Below are 15,503 nucleotides of genomic sequence, written 5' to 3'. Positions count from 1 at the left end.
AAAATCTTGGTTATAGTATATGTAATTAGTATCGTTGGATTCGTATTGAAAAACACTTTCTAATGATGTTAATTTCATACAAACAATCTTTATATATTTGAAGTAATTCTTAGTCAAACAAAAAGCACGTAAAACGAGGACGCCTTATTCCTTGAATCGGAGGTAGTAGCTGATATTGCAGTCTTACAACAGGTGAGCAGGTCTTCCGGCGAATTTAGCATCTGGTTATACAGCGCCAAAAAGGTTTTTCAGGCGGATCACAAAAAACGTTATCATAGACCGTTCTCAATATTGAATATGTATTGAAAGGTGCAGAAGAGTCCTCCAGCTGTCCAGCAGACGTCCAACTGGTGGATCTGCTTATGATATGCTGCTGCTATGCGCCTATATACATCACACGAATTTCGAACCTAATGATCATCAGACTTATCTACGCAACTTGAAGGACCCTATAGGCACATCTCTATGTACAAACAATGTCTTTACATCAAAACTGGATGGTATCTTGTTTGTCTTTAGGGGCAACGCACTGCCATAGAGCTATGTAAGAGTCGATTCCTCTTGCGTCTATTCCTAGTGTGTGAAGATTCCATGCATATTCCTGCAAAAAAAATGATGTGAAAGAACATGTCAGCGACAGTGCAGGTGCATAAATTATAACTCTGGTACACTTATACCATGTTAATCACATATGCTGCTATCTTCTCTATGATCCCACATGCAAGCCTTTATATGTGTATAGTCAGAGGTTGCTAATGGTTTTGAGTGTATCATCAGTTTAGAAGGAGCTGGTAGAGGATACACGATTGTGCACTGGAAGAAACAAAAAAGAGAGACCCAGAAAATTTAGTTGATGAAAGATGAATTTACAAATATAAGTTGTTACAAACAATGCACACAATCTATATCCTTTGGAGCATGTGGGTAAATACAGTTGGCGAACCTGAATATCAAGAAATAGCTGCATGCAGATTTTGTCGGTGTCGGATATGATATTATCTGAGGAATCAGTACTAGCTCCGAATCTTCTTTGTGCACCTTGGCGCAGTCTTTGCAACGAAGAATCAGTTTTCCTTGCCTTCATTTTAGAAAGAATTACTATGACTAACTTGTGGGCAGAATCGAAATTTTATGGGCAGGTAGGCACTTCTTACTTACAACATTGACTACTTCGGATACCATGTCGAAATAAATTGCAGTGATCTTGTCCGTAGAGCCACAGCGCAGTTTAATTTTATCATCTTCTGATAAATAATTCACCCGCTCTCCTTCAAGAAACACCTAAGAACATAAAGGAAAAGCTTAAAATAAATTGCATGTTAAAGAGACAACGTTGATAAATTTCATCAGATAAAATAGGCGAATGACCATAACTCAAATGCAGATAAAAAAAGCTAGTAATGCAATATGACCTATTTGCTTAGACAAGAGCAACAAACTCAATCATAAGCTAAAATGTTATTATTTGAACACAAAAGCCATATCATCACATACATACACTTCAGTTATCTCCTCTGTAACTTAAGCCAAATTTCAGGGCCTCTAAAGAAGAACATTCTCAGCCAGCTGTTTTGTTACTTATCAGTATTCAGGAAATTTCCACTTCCCAAATGTTAAAAACAGGCTTTTATGAGGGAGACACATAATTTCGACAAGTTTAATAAGTACTTTCTGTAAACAATCCATCATAGAACCTTAGACTTCAGTAGAACTTTGGTGCTAAAATGTAGATAAACAGAAGTGGAAAAGCAGAAAACATGAAGGTAATTCACCTTGAGTGGATGCAAAATACCAGATACATATGGAGAATGCCTCACAGGAAGTTTATTGGTCATCCTATATGTGGCTGTAATTCCCTTCAGGTGTTTCAGATCCTACAGCCAATCCCCAAAAAACAATTGCAATCAGATAACAAAAAGAAGTAAAGAACACAATTTAAATGATGCGCTAAATAAATTTATTTTCAGATGTAACATTAGCTTCTATATACAGAAATATTTCATGCCAAAACAAAAGATATGTATGACGACACTAGTGTGCCCTTGTGTTGGGATATTCGTCCACTCACCTCATTAGACCTTTTAACTATGACCCCAATCATGACATCCATTATGCCAGACAACAACTCATGATGCTAGCAATCGGCTTACATGTCCCACATAGTTGCCTGATTCTGAAAGCTCGCCAATTACAGCATTTATATCATGCATTACATGTGCATCAATGAGTGTAACATTTTAATCAAAAAAGCAAATATGTAAAAAACATATAAATTTCTATGCGATTGCTCAATCATTGTTTTGCAGCATAATCAGAGTGTAACAAGGATTACTGAAGTCGGGGGGGGGGGGGGGGGGACAATAGGGAAGCTGCACAGATTTAGTAATAATATTTACAATAGAACAGTTATTTCAGTTCACATGCAAAGGAACATTACAGCCATGCCCTTTTCCTGCCTTCTAAGTGTCAACATGATGTGCTACCAACTGCTAAAGTACAAGCAGTCAACTACTCAGCGCGCGGGCTAAATGCTGAACACTAAGTCTTTACCATGGAGTCAACTATACAACTTATTGTCAACTTAATTCAGTAAATCCACCAACTTCAGATTAAGCATAAACCCACAAGATTAACACACAGTATATACAGCTAAGATGATAACATTCAGTACTGAGAAGTGCTAGGTCTTAATCACTGAAATGACATGGTACGAGTTCAAAGAGTTTTGTAGATTCTACATACATATATGAGATCCTCGACAGGTCCAGACAGTGCCCACTCAGAGTCTGCAGGAGAGCTTGAGCTCCCATCAGTAGCTTTACGTGCAGCCAGACCAGAAGAAAGCCATGTTGTATACCTTGTTGTACAGGGAGATGGAGGAAAACAAAAGGTCAGTCTCCAGTTGTTAACTCGTGAAACAGTAAGGTAAACAAATATCGTTTGTGACAGTTATACCTTGAAATAAGCTGCACCGACAAACGGAAGAATTTATCAGAGTGAGAAAATAAGAACCTCGTCACTCCAGCAGGAGTGCAAACTTTCTAAGATCTTAATACTTTGCTCCGACAACAATGATTTCTGCTTCATTTGATTCTCATTCATTCCAACAGGGCTAATTGTGGCTGTAAGAGCAGAATCAAGACCGCCAGCAATTTCGTGGAATCTGGTGTAGTTGAACTAGTAGATATAAATTAGAAACATAGTTCTGAAGTGTGTCTAACAATAATGGAGATATGTCTGCTTACCTCAGGGAAAAGTAGACACTAACATGCCACAGTCGCATGAAATCTGTGTAAGCAGGCTCAGAGCGGAACTTTGCTACAGCAGACTTTGAAGGGCGGTAGCCTGCAGAAAAAACAATAGGTCAACCATGACCTCGAGTAATCGTAAGCATCAATCCTAGAATTTAAAGATGCATATGTGTTGAGCTCGACAAGTCTATGTCGTCACAATGTAATCTCACTACCTTACACATACACAGGCAGGCTCTGCAAGCAAGCTTAGTATCGTAGTAGATTTAGGAGACCAAATGCTAGAAAAAGACCACTCCATAGCATAATGAAGAATACCTTAAAGAAAATCAAGAAACCTTAAGCTCGCTTTGTAGTTTTTCAGGAACTCTTTAGGTTTTCCAGGATAACAGGCCCCAGGTTTTCCTTTCATGATTGCAGAATGGACTTCTTTAAGTATTGAATTTGCAAGAAAATCAAAAATATGGAGTCCAGAGTTTGCTGCAAATGAAAGAAGAGTTAATAAGATGTAAACCCATGTCAGCCCATATGCAGCATTTAGCTTCAAAGTAATAATGAATTATTTTAACAGATTACCTGATGAAGATATTTCCAAAATAAATTTGCAGTCTTTTTCTGTACATTGCATTATCCGCTGATAATCATCCTCCAGATCATCAGAAGATACCCTAGAAACAGCTTTTGCATAGTTTTGAGGGACAATTTTCTGAATCAATGGGGACACCACTGTTGCACGGAAAAGCTCTTCAGCTGAAGATGTGTTGTCAATAGCAGCATAAACGCGCAAGCAGTTGTATATTACTTTTGCATCCCGATGTTCTAGACCAACCACAAAGCAACGCTCCAAGCTACCATCAAGTAGTTTTGTAGCGCCTTGGACCCTCTTCTCCATGTTCTCAATAAAAGGAAGGTTCTATACTGCCATTATGTAATAGAATAAGAATCATATATATGTTGCGTTAAAATGTAATGTTGTACTGTATCAATGAGTGCTGCAAATACAAAATCAGGTTGGCACTTTGCTACCAAACCTATCACGCGGAACTAGCTGTATTCATTTTGCATTGCAATTTTTTAAGTGGTTTGTTTCAACAAAGTAAATAGACATGGAACACTAGGAAAACTGCAAACGAAGGCCGAGCTACATGTAGCCCTTTATTTTCAAACACTCAGAATTCGTATTTAATTTTTTTAAATCTAAAATAAAATTCTTGAGATAGCCAATGATATATACTACAATGGTGTAAAATCTTAATACAAACTACTTTATATTCTAGGCTACACAAAAATGTCAAATTCTGACAAATTTTATAGTGAATAGTACACATTTCAAGACTACTAATTTTTTTAGAATTTGTCGATTTCGTGTAGCCTAGAATACAAATCATTTTGCATTGAGATTTTGAACCATTGTAACATACATCATTGGCTACCTCTAGGATTGTGTTTCATATTTTTTCGAAACTTTGAAATAAGAATTTTAAGTCTTTGAAAATAAAAAGTTACATGTAGCTCGGCCTCCAAAACGCCACACTCTGGAACACTACTTATATATTAGAATTTAGAAGTTCCTGAGAACCAGCAGTATGTGTTGGCACAAACCTGTGTGTGGCTGATGTAGAATTTTGCATTGCAGTTTTTTAAGTGGTTTGTTTCAACAACATAAATAGACATGGAACACTACTTATATATTATAATTTAGAAGTTCCTGAGAACCAGCAGTATCTGTTGGCACAAACCTGTGCGTGGCTGATGTAGAATTTGAGCCGGTTCATTCTCGCTGGCGATTCTTTCTAAGAGAATGCTTTGCGTTTCTCTGACATCAGTCCCTGCCCCCACATTAGTGTCATTGCCAAAGTACCCCTTGTCAGCTGAACCAAACCCAACATTTGATGAATCAGATGGTGCTGTTGGTAATTCCTTGATTAGTTTCTCAACCTGAATGAACAAAATGAACCTTTAGGTTTCGGAAACAACACGACATGGGTAAAGCAATTCGGTAAACACGCGCTCCCTCTGTTCGCTAATGTAAGACCTTTTAGATATTTCAAAGTGGACTACATACGGACCAAGAAGAGTGAACCTACACACTAAAACACATCTAGAGACATGCATTTACCAAAAATCTAAAAGTTCTTATACTAGTGAACGGGGGGAGTATCAAACTTGCTTTGGTGAAATAATTCTGGATGGTCAACTAGGGACGAGGAAGAGCAGTTACTTGCGACATTGAGAAAAAATCTCAGTATTATGATACATTGCAAACTTCAATATGTATGCAAAGACATGTGATTATTTATACTAAGTGGTGAAAATTTAGATAGGAATGACATGGAGCATTTGTATGCAGGATAAAATTCTAGTCGGCAGATGGCATATATCTAATCAATTTTATGAACTAGCTGCATTTGTATTTAAATTTCAGAAACGATGGGCAAAAGCTCTACCTAAAAATGAAATGGCAATACAAACATAATAACATTATGATAAGTCGGAAATTTCGATAAATATGCAATGACATATGATCATTTATACTCATATATACTCAATGATGAAAAGAATAGTCATGAATGAGATGATTCATCTGTACGCAGGGATAACAGAGAATGGCAGATATCTAGTTTTGCAGTCGGATCCACCAGCGCTAACTGCTACAGAGGAATTAGCTACATTGGCGTTTCAAGAGGAATGAGATGGATCATCTGTAAGCAGGGGTAAAATTAAGCGTCACAGAGGAACTAGCTACATTGGCGTTTAAGAAGGAAAGGAGGAGCACTCTTGTACCGGACCTTGGAGACGACGTGCGAGGCGTCGAGCAGCAGCTCGAGGAGCTCGCGCGCGGCGGACGCGGCGGTGCGATGCTGGAGGCCCGCCCGGAGCGCGGCGGCCGCTGCGCCGCGGAAGACGGCGACCTTGTCCCTGAGGTTGGCAAGCGTGGCGCGCATGCGCGCGTCGGCGGCGTCGACGCCCTTGTGGCGCACGCTGAGGCCCACGTAGTCGGCGTAGTCGCGGTTTATGAGGCCGACGAGCTCGTCGCGGAGGGCCACGAGGTGGGCGCGGAGCGCGGCGGCGAGGCTTTCGAGGGGCAGGTAGGAGCGGAGCTCGGAGACGTAGGCGACCGGGTCGAACCCCGCGCGGAGGAATGTCTCTGGCCGGAACCACGGCGGGTGCGCCTCGATGGGCTCCCGAAGAGGTCCGTCGCCGCGATCGGGACTGGCCGCGGCGCCATGGCGGAGGAGAGCGGCGTTGAGGCTTTTTGGATGGACATGGACTGAGTGGGTGAGATGGGCTTTCGCGCGCTTCATTTCTCCTGGATATGGGCTGGAATGTTTTTGTGGCCAAGGTACGCCTTTTTGTTATACGGGCTGCCACCATAGCGGGCCTCGTTGTAACCAGACCAGTCTCACTTCTGTTGCCGCTGACTCTCAAAAAAAAAAAACTTCTGTTGCCGCTGACTCTCAAAAATAAATAAAAAACTTATGTTGGTGCTCCCCTAAAGAAAAATAACTTTGAGCATCTTGGTTTCAAAAAAAAAAAAAAAAACTTGGAGCATCTTCAGTCGTCCCCAAAACCCCCCAACAGCTTTGGGGGCGTCGGCGCTTGTTTTGCTTCTAAAGTTGTTTTTGGGCCGGCATTTACCCGAGTTTGCTGCCCGGCGCTCCTAGCCCACTCTCATAGGAGGGTGAGCGGGGGCGTCGGCAAGAGGCGAAAACGACGCAGGACAAGGTTGTCGGTGAGACAGTACCGATTTCCCTCCACAAAAAAGGCCTCTCCTTCTTTGTTTCCCCTATTTCCTGCCCGTCGCTTGCACTCCAACACGCCATGGCACCGAAGAAAAGAAATTCAACGGCCCGCGCAACGCCTCCGCCGACGATGGCGCGTCACCGTTGAAGAAGCCGAAAAAGCGGGGCCAGACAAAGGAGCGCCCGCCTTGGGAGGCTAAAAGAATGCCTCCCAAATTGGTCGGACGACCCACTCCTGATGGCGCGGGGCCAAACAAAGGAGCCCCCGGAGACAAAGGATCCCCCAAGCCGATGATGGCGCCCACGAGTTCATCACTACACTGCGATGCTAGCCTCCTCGCCCAAAATCGCCGTCCATTTTGTTGCTGCTCCCCTAAAAAAATTCAACGGCCGGCACAACGCCTTCGTCGATGATGGCGCACCGCCGTTGAAGAAGGCGAAGAAGCGGGCCAAGACAAGGGAGCGCCCACCGGGGGAGGCTAGAAGATGCCTCTAAAAAGCAAACAAGTGGCCCATCTGACCAATTTGAAAGGCCGTGTGTGTGGGTGTGGGTGGGGGTGGGGGTGGGGGGGCGTACGGGAAAACAGCCCCCCCCCCCCCCCCAGAAAACTTCGCGCCGACGCCCCCATTCGACCGGCTAAAGGCTAGGGCCGGACGCGGCCGACTGTAATGGTAGGATGACATATATGCATGTACAATGTTGCCGCCCTTTCTGGCTTTCTCTGTTCTCTGAAGCGACAAAACGCTGACCTTTGGAACTTGGGTAACTTGTTGCCCTGGTTTGATCTAAGGTTACACACTTCAAACTTCGGCACAACGGTTGCATTATTAATGGAACCGGGGGGGCGCCCCTTTTCTCTAAAAAAAAAAAAAAAACTTCGGCACGCACGTACCTTTCCCTGTTTCCCCTGTAAACATCACAGTATCAGACGAAATGGCCGGCGGCCTAATCCGCATCAACGAACCCCCAATTTCAGGATCTCTGGCGCCCATTATCCATGAGTTGTGTGCAGCTGAAGCTATCCTCGCCCTCCCCCAGGTCAGGTCAAAGTCTATGGACGAATGGAGGAAGATGCCACAAAAAGGAGAAGGAAGACTCCGGACCGATGCGTGCCGCCGAAGAGAAGCGACATCGCGTGGTGGCAAACTGTAGCAGGCCACAGCCACTGCACCTGCCTCTGGTGTTGGTGGCTGTTGCTGTATTGCTGCTATCCATCACGAAAGCAGTTTGTGGTTTGTGCCATCTCACAACAAGTTTTGAACTGTGGTTGAGTACAAGCTTAATTTGCACTAGAAAAGCTCTGGAGAATCGCCACTCGGAGCTTTTGTGTGCCTATCGGCTATCGCACGACTCTGGTTCATCTACGGATGTACAGGTATTCTTCGTTTGTGGTTACCTTTTCAGCGCATGGAAAACCGAGATCTATTTACGGAGGTCTGTACACGGTTGGAGGCTACGGCGAGGAATACTTTTTCCCTACATGGGTGACAGTATAGTCTACGGATTGAAGCCCCACCCACCCCTTAGATGTTATATGATTCATCGTTGCGATATGTATTCCGCCTAGTTTTTTAGTTTTGATATCTTTTAGACTTGAGACTCATAAACGGCTGTATGCATCCTGGTTATGCAGAGGCTGGATGTAATTGCTTCTAAAAGTAATAAAGTATCATTTATCGAAAAAATCGAACGACTCTGATTAAGACGATGGGAGCACTATCACTGGGCGAGATCGAACTGGTCGGTGAATCTCAGCCTAGCTGATACGATCATAAATACAGCTGTGTCTCCCAGTCAAGGTTCACGACATATATAGTCATCATTCTTCATCTAGTTGACACGATTATAAACACAGTATCTCAGTCAAGGTTCACACGAGCAAGTCAAGGCGTGGTGGATCTATATCAACTCGATAGGTACATGATCCCGGATGCATACCAGCAACTCATGCCAGGCTGTCCATGTTGTTTTGCTATGCTAAGATAATAGTGAGGAATATTTATTTTTATTCAGGAAAAGAAAGAAAAAGTTGCCCAAACGGTTAGACGTGGATGGTAATATATATGTTTTTATATGAGAGCACAATACAAATGCATAAGTTTAGGTACACAAGCTAGTCATTCCTCGTTGGGCGCCCCTCAGGGTGGGCATTCGGTTTTAACCGAAATTTCGGTTCGGTTTTTGCGGTTTTTGAACAAATTCGGTTTTCAAAAATGGTAACCGAAATTGGCATGAAAATTTAGGAAACCGAAGATTCGGTTAACCGGCAAATTCGGTTCGGTTTTCGGTTAAAACCGAATGAACCTACTCACTTGAACAAATAGTAGGTATCACCGAAGAACGCAAATAGTGATTGACATATCAACACAAAAAGCATCGACTGCGCAAGAAATCGACAAATGAGCACCAATCGTGGAGGGATGCTATTTGGTAGACTACGCCACTCGTGGTACATGTGCATCACTCGTGAGCGATTAAAAGGGGTAGCTAAGACTTCGAGCGACGTGTTCTATTATGCAGGCTTCACGCTATATTCAGAAAAAGCTAGTACAGCAAAGACCAAAGTCATACATTGAATGAACAATTTTTGGAACATCAAACGCAATTGGGCTTCTATGGAATGATCGGTTTATGCACAAATTGATGGTAGGTTACTCAATTCGGTCTATTCGGTCTTGTTCGGTTGGTGGGGCTAAAAACCGAATTCTACCAAATTTAATTCGGTTAGTATAAATGGAAACCGAAAAAATACCGGTTAATGGAAAAAAACCGAGATTTCGGTTAGTCCGGTTTCGGCTTCGGTTCGATTTTCGGTTTCACGGTTTTTATGCCCACCCTGAGGCGCCCCGCTCCATTCCTCTTTTCGTGAGATAACCGTTGGTTGCCTCTTTCTTGTGGACGAATAGACGATGAGCTCCTCGGCCGCTCCTTGCCCTCTTGCTTGCCTAGCGTTGTACCCACCGATGCTCTCACCCGACATCCGCCTTTTATACTGATTCCGATTGATAGTTCTTCTTTGGTCCTTTCGATCCCATTAACCCTACCAAGGCCGAGCATTTTACTCCGTGCATCAATTTCATGCCACCGGGGACATGGCCTCCTTAGCGCGTAAATACTCATCTCCGGCTGTAGTGGTATCTCCTTCTTTTCTTCATAATTTGGTGAATTCCTCCCACGCACTCGCCCCACCCTGGCTCTACAATCTAGGTCTCGGTGGACCCTCCATCCCCAACTCTTCCCGGGTCGCAAATCACCAATAAATCCGTGCATATGCCACCACAATACCAATGCTGCCCTTAAGGAGTGATATATGTAAGTGACGGGCGACACCAAATGGTATGCCAACAGTACACAAGGGCCTAGAGTTGACATATGCTTATTCAAATTCTACATGATTTTTAATTGTATGGTTGCTTTTGTGTTAGAAAACAAAACAAAACATGTGCGCGGATGACTTAAAACGAGTGCACACCTTCCAACCACACGACCTTGATCGTGCATGTGCGGAATGCGCAATGTACCAACTCCAACCGAAAACCAACAGAAAACAAAAGAAGAAAAAACATGATATGCAATAAAAGAAAAGCTTATCGGATGTAGTGTAAGGGGGTCCGTAGGGGAATCGAAGTTGCTGCTTCCATCTGGCCCAAAATTGACGTGGCTGGGATTGCGTGACTCAATCATAGGAGTCAAATTAAACAACCAGTACATGAAAAATTCCTCTAAAAACTATTTTGGAAAGAAATACAGTAGTTGGAACCAGAGATATATAGCAGGATCGTAGAACGTTCTACGTATATAATTCCAAGTTGAGGACCGGCCGGGAATATTCGTGTGAGAAGCATGCATGGACTCACTACAGCAAGTCAGCAACACGCTCCATGAAGCGATGGGCATGGCAATGGCATATGCTAGTGCGTTCGAGAAGAAGAAGAGGCCGGACGGCACGGTACATGCAGGAGCTACGTATGTACGGAGTACGTACGGCGCATCATCTCACTCTCGTCCCCACCAGAACCAGATACAAGTGTGCGGGCAAGCGCCGCTAGCTGCCTCCGTCGACAGTGTAGACCTGTAGAGGTGAGGTGGGTGGGCAGTCTGCCCGGAGACGCTTCGCCCGCTCGCGACGGCAGCAAAACCGTGCGCCTCCGCCCGCCCGCGCGAGCTATAGCGCTGAGTTCTGTTGCGTGACGGCTGCGGCGAAGGGGACATGGTATCCTATCCTCGGTACTTGACCAGACTGGTTGTTGTTGACAGAGTTATTCAAAGGGTGGCTGTTGCGGACACACCATGCCAATGCCATTCCCGGGCTCGGCGACATCACCGTCGTCGCCGTCACATCGATCGTGCGCCGCTGACATTTCGAGCTTGTTGCGTCCGCGCGCGCTGACGAGAACGCGGTGGGTTGGAGTCGGACGGAGCCGCCGGCAACTTGCAAACCGCTTCGCCGGCTCGCCGGTGGTGCCAGGCGGGCGCGCGGTATGGGCCGCCGTACTCTACTCTCCCGCGTGCCAACTCTGGAACGTTCTCTCGGTGAAGGCCAACTGACCCAGTGGCTCCAAAGCTCAACTGCGTTTTCGCAATAGGTCTAGAAGCGCCTATTATTAAAAAATTGCATTTTAAATCTATTTCAAAATGTTCTAAAAAGATCGACAAAAATCCTGAGTGTATATATGACACTCTATGTTAGCTCAGAAAAGTTTGGCGTTAAAAAAATATTTTATATGACCATTGAAAACCATTTCTCGTGAAAATCTATTTTAGAGCGCCGAAAATTGTCAGTTTTGCACGGGAATCAAAAAACTTTGTGTCTGACAATATGATGTCTGTATGTACCTCAATTTCCTTTTAGAAATTTCTGACATTTTAAAGTATGTTTTTTAGCCAGTGGGTGCATTTACACCTATGACCCAAAGTGAATTTCTGCACATCTCTCTCCTAATTTTCAATCCAGACGATACATGATCAACAAAAACGGGATTGTGAGCACATGCTCGCTATCTTGAAATAACCTTGTTGAAAGGCTCCTCTCCCTTCTCTCTCCTCACCGCCCTTTTTTAGAGTCAAGTGCACTGCCTCAACTCTTCCCCCCCTCTCCTCCGCGGCTTTGTCGGCCGGAGTGGGTGGTGGAGAGGAGGTAAGCCCTCTCCCATCCATAGTAGTACTAGTAGTCTTAGCTTTAGCTTTTTTGTTTTAGGCTTTGCCCTGGTTTACCGTCATGCTATTGGAGTGGTTCTGGCAGGAGCTTGCATGCAATTTCCAACGCTTGGTGGGGGTATGAGAAGGTTCGTGTTGCTTCAAAGGTTGAAGCCGTGGGCGAACTGTGGTGTCCCTCTTCTTTCCCTTTCAAAAAAGCTTGATGCAGCTTCGAGATATGGGGGTTGTTGGTGGCTATGTTGTTCATGCGGACTTCCGCTCTCTCCTTTCTTGTCGTCCTTAGAGGATGTGGACGACAATGATGGAGGTGAGGGGTTCTATTTCGTGATGCATGGTGGGGATTGAATGTTGATGTTTTCTTCGAGAGTTCTTTAGTACTAGACATGTGACGACACGATGCGCTTTGCACATACTTCTTCTAGTGAAAGGCTAACCCTTTCTAAGATCTTTCTGGGAGTGCGTTCTTGATGAACTCTCGCCGGCCGTGGGATGGCCCGCTGCCGACTGTGATGGACGAAGGGTGTCCACCCCCATTCTGGCAAGCCGGTGACAGGATCTTCAACCTCCATGCTATGCCATGGAGGCCCTTCAACTCGAGTGTGATTGGCTCTTGCTGCAGCGACCCAAGTGGCCATGTCCTCGACGTCATTGGTTGATCGTGGCTGAGCTCGGTGGAGACGGAGCTAGACATGATTGCTTTTCAGTTTTAAATCTAGGGTCCTTTGTATCAATTTGAAGGACTTGGTTGTATTATTTTTGTTTCGTCTGTCGGTCCTCTATGTAATGTGTAACTCCACCGCTCAATTTTAATGCAACATCTATGGTCCTTCGGGACCGATCCCCATTAAAGACCTCGTCGGAAGCTACACACTACTACTCCCCCGTCCTGATTTATGGGACCCACGCGCATCCCTAGATTTTCAACTGGATCAACATAATATAAATTATATGATATAAAAATTATATTATTAGAAAGTAGACTATCAAAATTTTTCTAATGGTATATGTTATGTAATATATATACCTTAGAGCATCTCCAGTCGCGTCCCCCAAAGCGTCCCCCAAAGGGATTTGGGGCGCGCCGGACAAAAAAAGCGTTCCAGCCGCGTCCCCCAAAGCCCATTTTTGTCCGGCGCGCCCCGATACGGTGTCCGGCGCCCCGAGCCCGTCCCCGTCCCACAGGGGACGCTCCGGGGACGCCGGACACAACGAAAAGCGGGGCGGGCTCCCACATGTCGGCGACTATTTGCATAAACCGTTGGTTCGCGCCTCTTTTCTCGTCGCTCCTTCCTTCCCGCGCCTCCCACCCCACCGCCGCCGCTGGATTTCCCGGCCGTTTGGGCGTCTGATCTGTGCTGCGAGTCAGCACCGTTGTCGCGGCTGGGGCTCCCGACGGTCGTGCCGCCGCCGCCGCGTCGCCCGCGCCTCCCGAGCAACGCCGTCAAATCCGCCCCACCTCCGCGCACAGAAGGTGCTCGACGACTTGCCAGGTAGGCGCGATTGGTCGCTGTTTGTTGCGTCGTCTGCCTCGGCGCAATTTTAACCATTGATTTTGCTTTAGCCATGGATAGCGACGATGAGATGGTTGCCCTGCTGCTGGAGGACGAGAAAGCGTTCGACGACGACCTGCGGGAGCATTTGCTGATCATCGCGTCCCTCCAGGACATGCTTGACGCTGAGGCGGAGAAGAGGAAGAGGCCGCGCCGCGGAGGATCAAGGCCGGGAAGAAGGAAGTCGAAGCCCCGGCAGAGGATGGAGGGGCATGCCATGCTGCAGAACGACTACTTCGCCGATGGGGCAACACATGCCGACAATTTTCGGCGCCGGTACAGGATGAGCAAGGGCCTGTTCATGAATATCCTCCACGGCGTTCGAGAGTTCGACCCCTACTTCAAGCTCAAGGTCGACGCTGTAGGCGTTCTCGGGTTCTCGTCCATTCAGAAGTGCACCGCCGCCATGAGGATGCTTGCATACGGAGCACCTGCCGATACACAGGACGACTACCTTCGCATGAGTGAGTCTACTGCCATTGAGTGCATGTACAAGTTTTGCCGAGCTGTGGTGGGAAAGTTTGGCAAATACTACTTGAGAGGGCCAACTGAGGAAGAGACTGCAAGGATCATGGCACAAAATGCTGCCAGAGGATTTCCTGGAATGCTTGGAAGCATCGATTGCATGCACTGGGCATGGAAGAACTGCCCGTTTGCTTGGCAAGGTATATACAAAGGGCGTCATGGATATTGCAGTGTGGTTCTTGAAGCTGTGGCAGATTATGACCTGTGGATTTGGCATTCTTTCTTTGGCATGGCGGGATCACACAATGACATCAACGTGTTGCAGCGGTCTCCGGTGTTCAGCAGACTAGTGGAAGGGCATGCTCCACCATGCAACTATGAGATCAATGGCCACCAATATACCAAAGGCTATTATCTAGCCGATGGTATATATCCAAAATGGGCCACTTTTGTCAAAACAATCTCGAATCCATCAGGTCTGAAGAATTCTCACTTTGCTACACGACAGGAGGCTTGCAGGAAGGATGTCGAGCGGGCATTTGGTGTGCTTCAAGCACAATTTGCCATTGTCCGGTACCCTGCTCTAAGCTGGTCTCACGACCAAATGTGGGAGGTGATGCAGGCTTGTGTGATCATGCACAACATGATCATCGAGGATGACCACAAGAATCATGTTAGGTCACATGTTGGTCCCTATGAGTGTCAAGGCCCTCTCGCGGAGGTTGATCATGAGTTGCCTGCAGATTTTGCTGATTTTCTCGCCATGCACGCAGAGATCCGTGACAGCAATGTGCATGAGCAACTTCAAGCTGATCTCGTTGAGCATTTGTGGAGGATCAAAGGAAATACCGTGGCACCTTGATGTATCATCTAGCCCTTTTTATTATATTTGATTACTTGTTTTATTGTTTGTTGTAATTTAATTTGAAAACAATCCTCGAAAACATTTTTTTTCATATGCTACATTTGATATAAATGGTTTATGTGCTAAAAAAATTATTTTAAATGTTTGGGGGCGGCGTTTGGGGGACGCGGCTGGGGAGCGACGTTCCCCAAACGCGGCACGAACAAAACACGTCCCCCAAACGCTCAATCCGGCGCGGTTTGGGGGACGGTTTGGGGGACGCCGCTGGAGATGCTCTTATATAACGTTAGTTAAATTTACCATCTATGGATGCAGGACGAACCTGGAATGACTATCTATGGATACACGGAGGACTGTGAACTAGAACGGAGCTAGTAGTGAGATGGAGGTAGACCTGATTGCTTTTCAGTTTTAAATCTAGGATCCTTTGTATCAATTTGAAGGACTTGGTTGTATTTTTTTGTTTCTTCT

At 45.4% G+C, this 15,503-nt stretch overlaps 1 pseudogene; it reads right to left on the bottom strand.

The window, feature by feature from the left end:
- Positions 1-232: 232 nt before the first annotated feature.
- On the bottom strand, positions 233-6,480 carry LOC127330874 (conserved oligomeric Golgi complex subunit 2-like; annotated as a pseudogene).
- Positions 6,481-15,503: the final 9,023 nt, after the last annotated feature.

This window comes from Lolium perenne, chromosome 2, assembly GCF_019359855.2.
Source record: "Lolium perenne isolate Kyuss_39 chromosome 2, Kyuss_2.0, whole genome shotgun sequence".
Taxonomy (NCBI): Eukaryota; Viridiplantae; Streptophyta; class Magnoliopsida; order Poales; family Poaceae; genus Lolium; species Lolium perenne.
The sequence above is the reverse complement of the archived record's forward strand: the minus strand, read 5'-3'. Positions and strand labels throughout refer to the sequence as shown.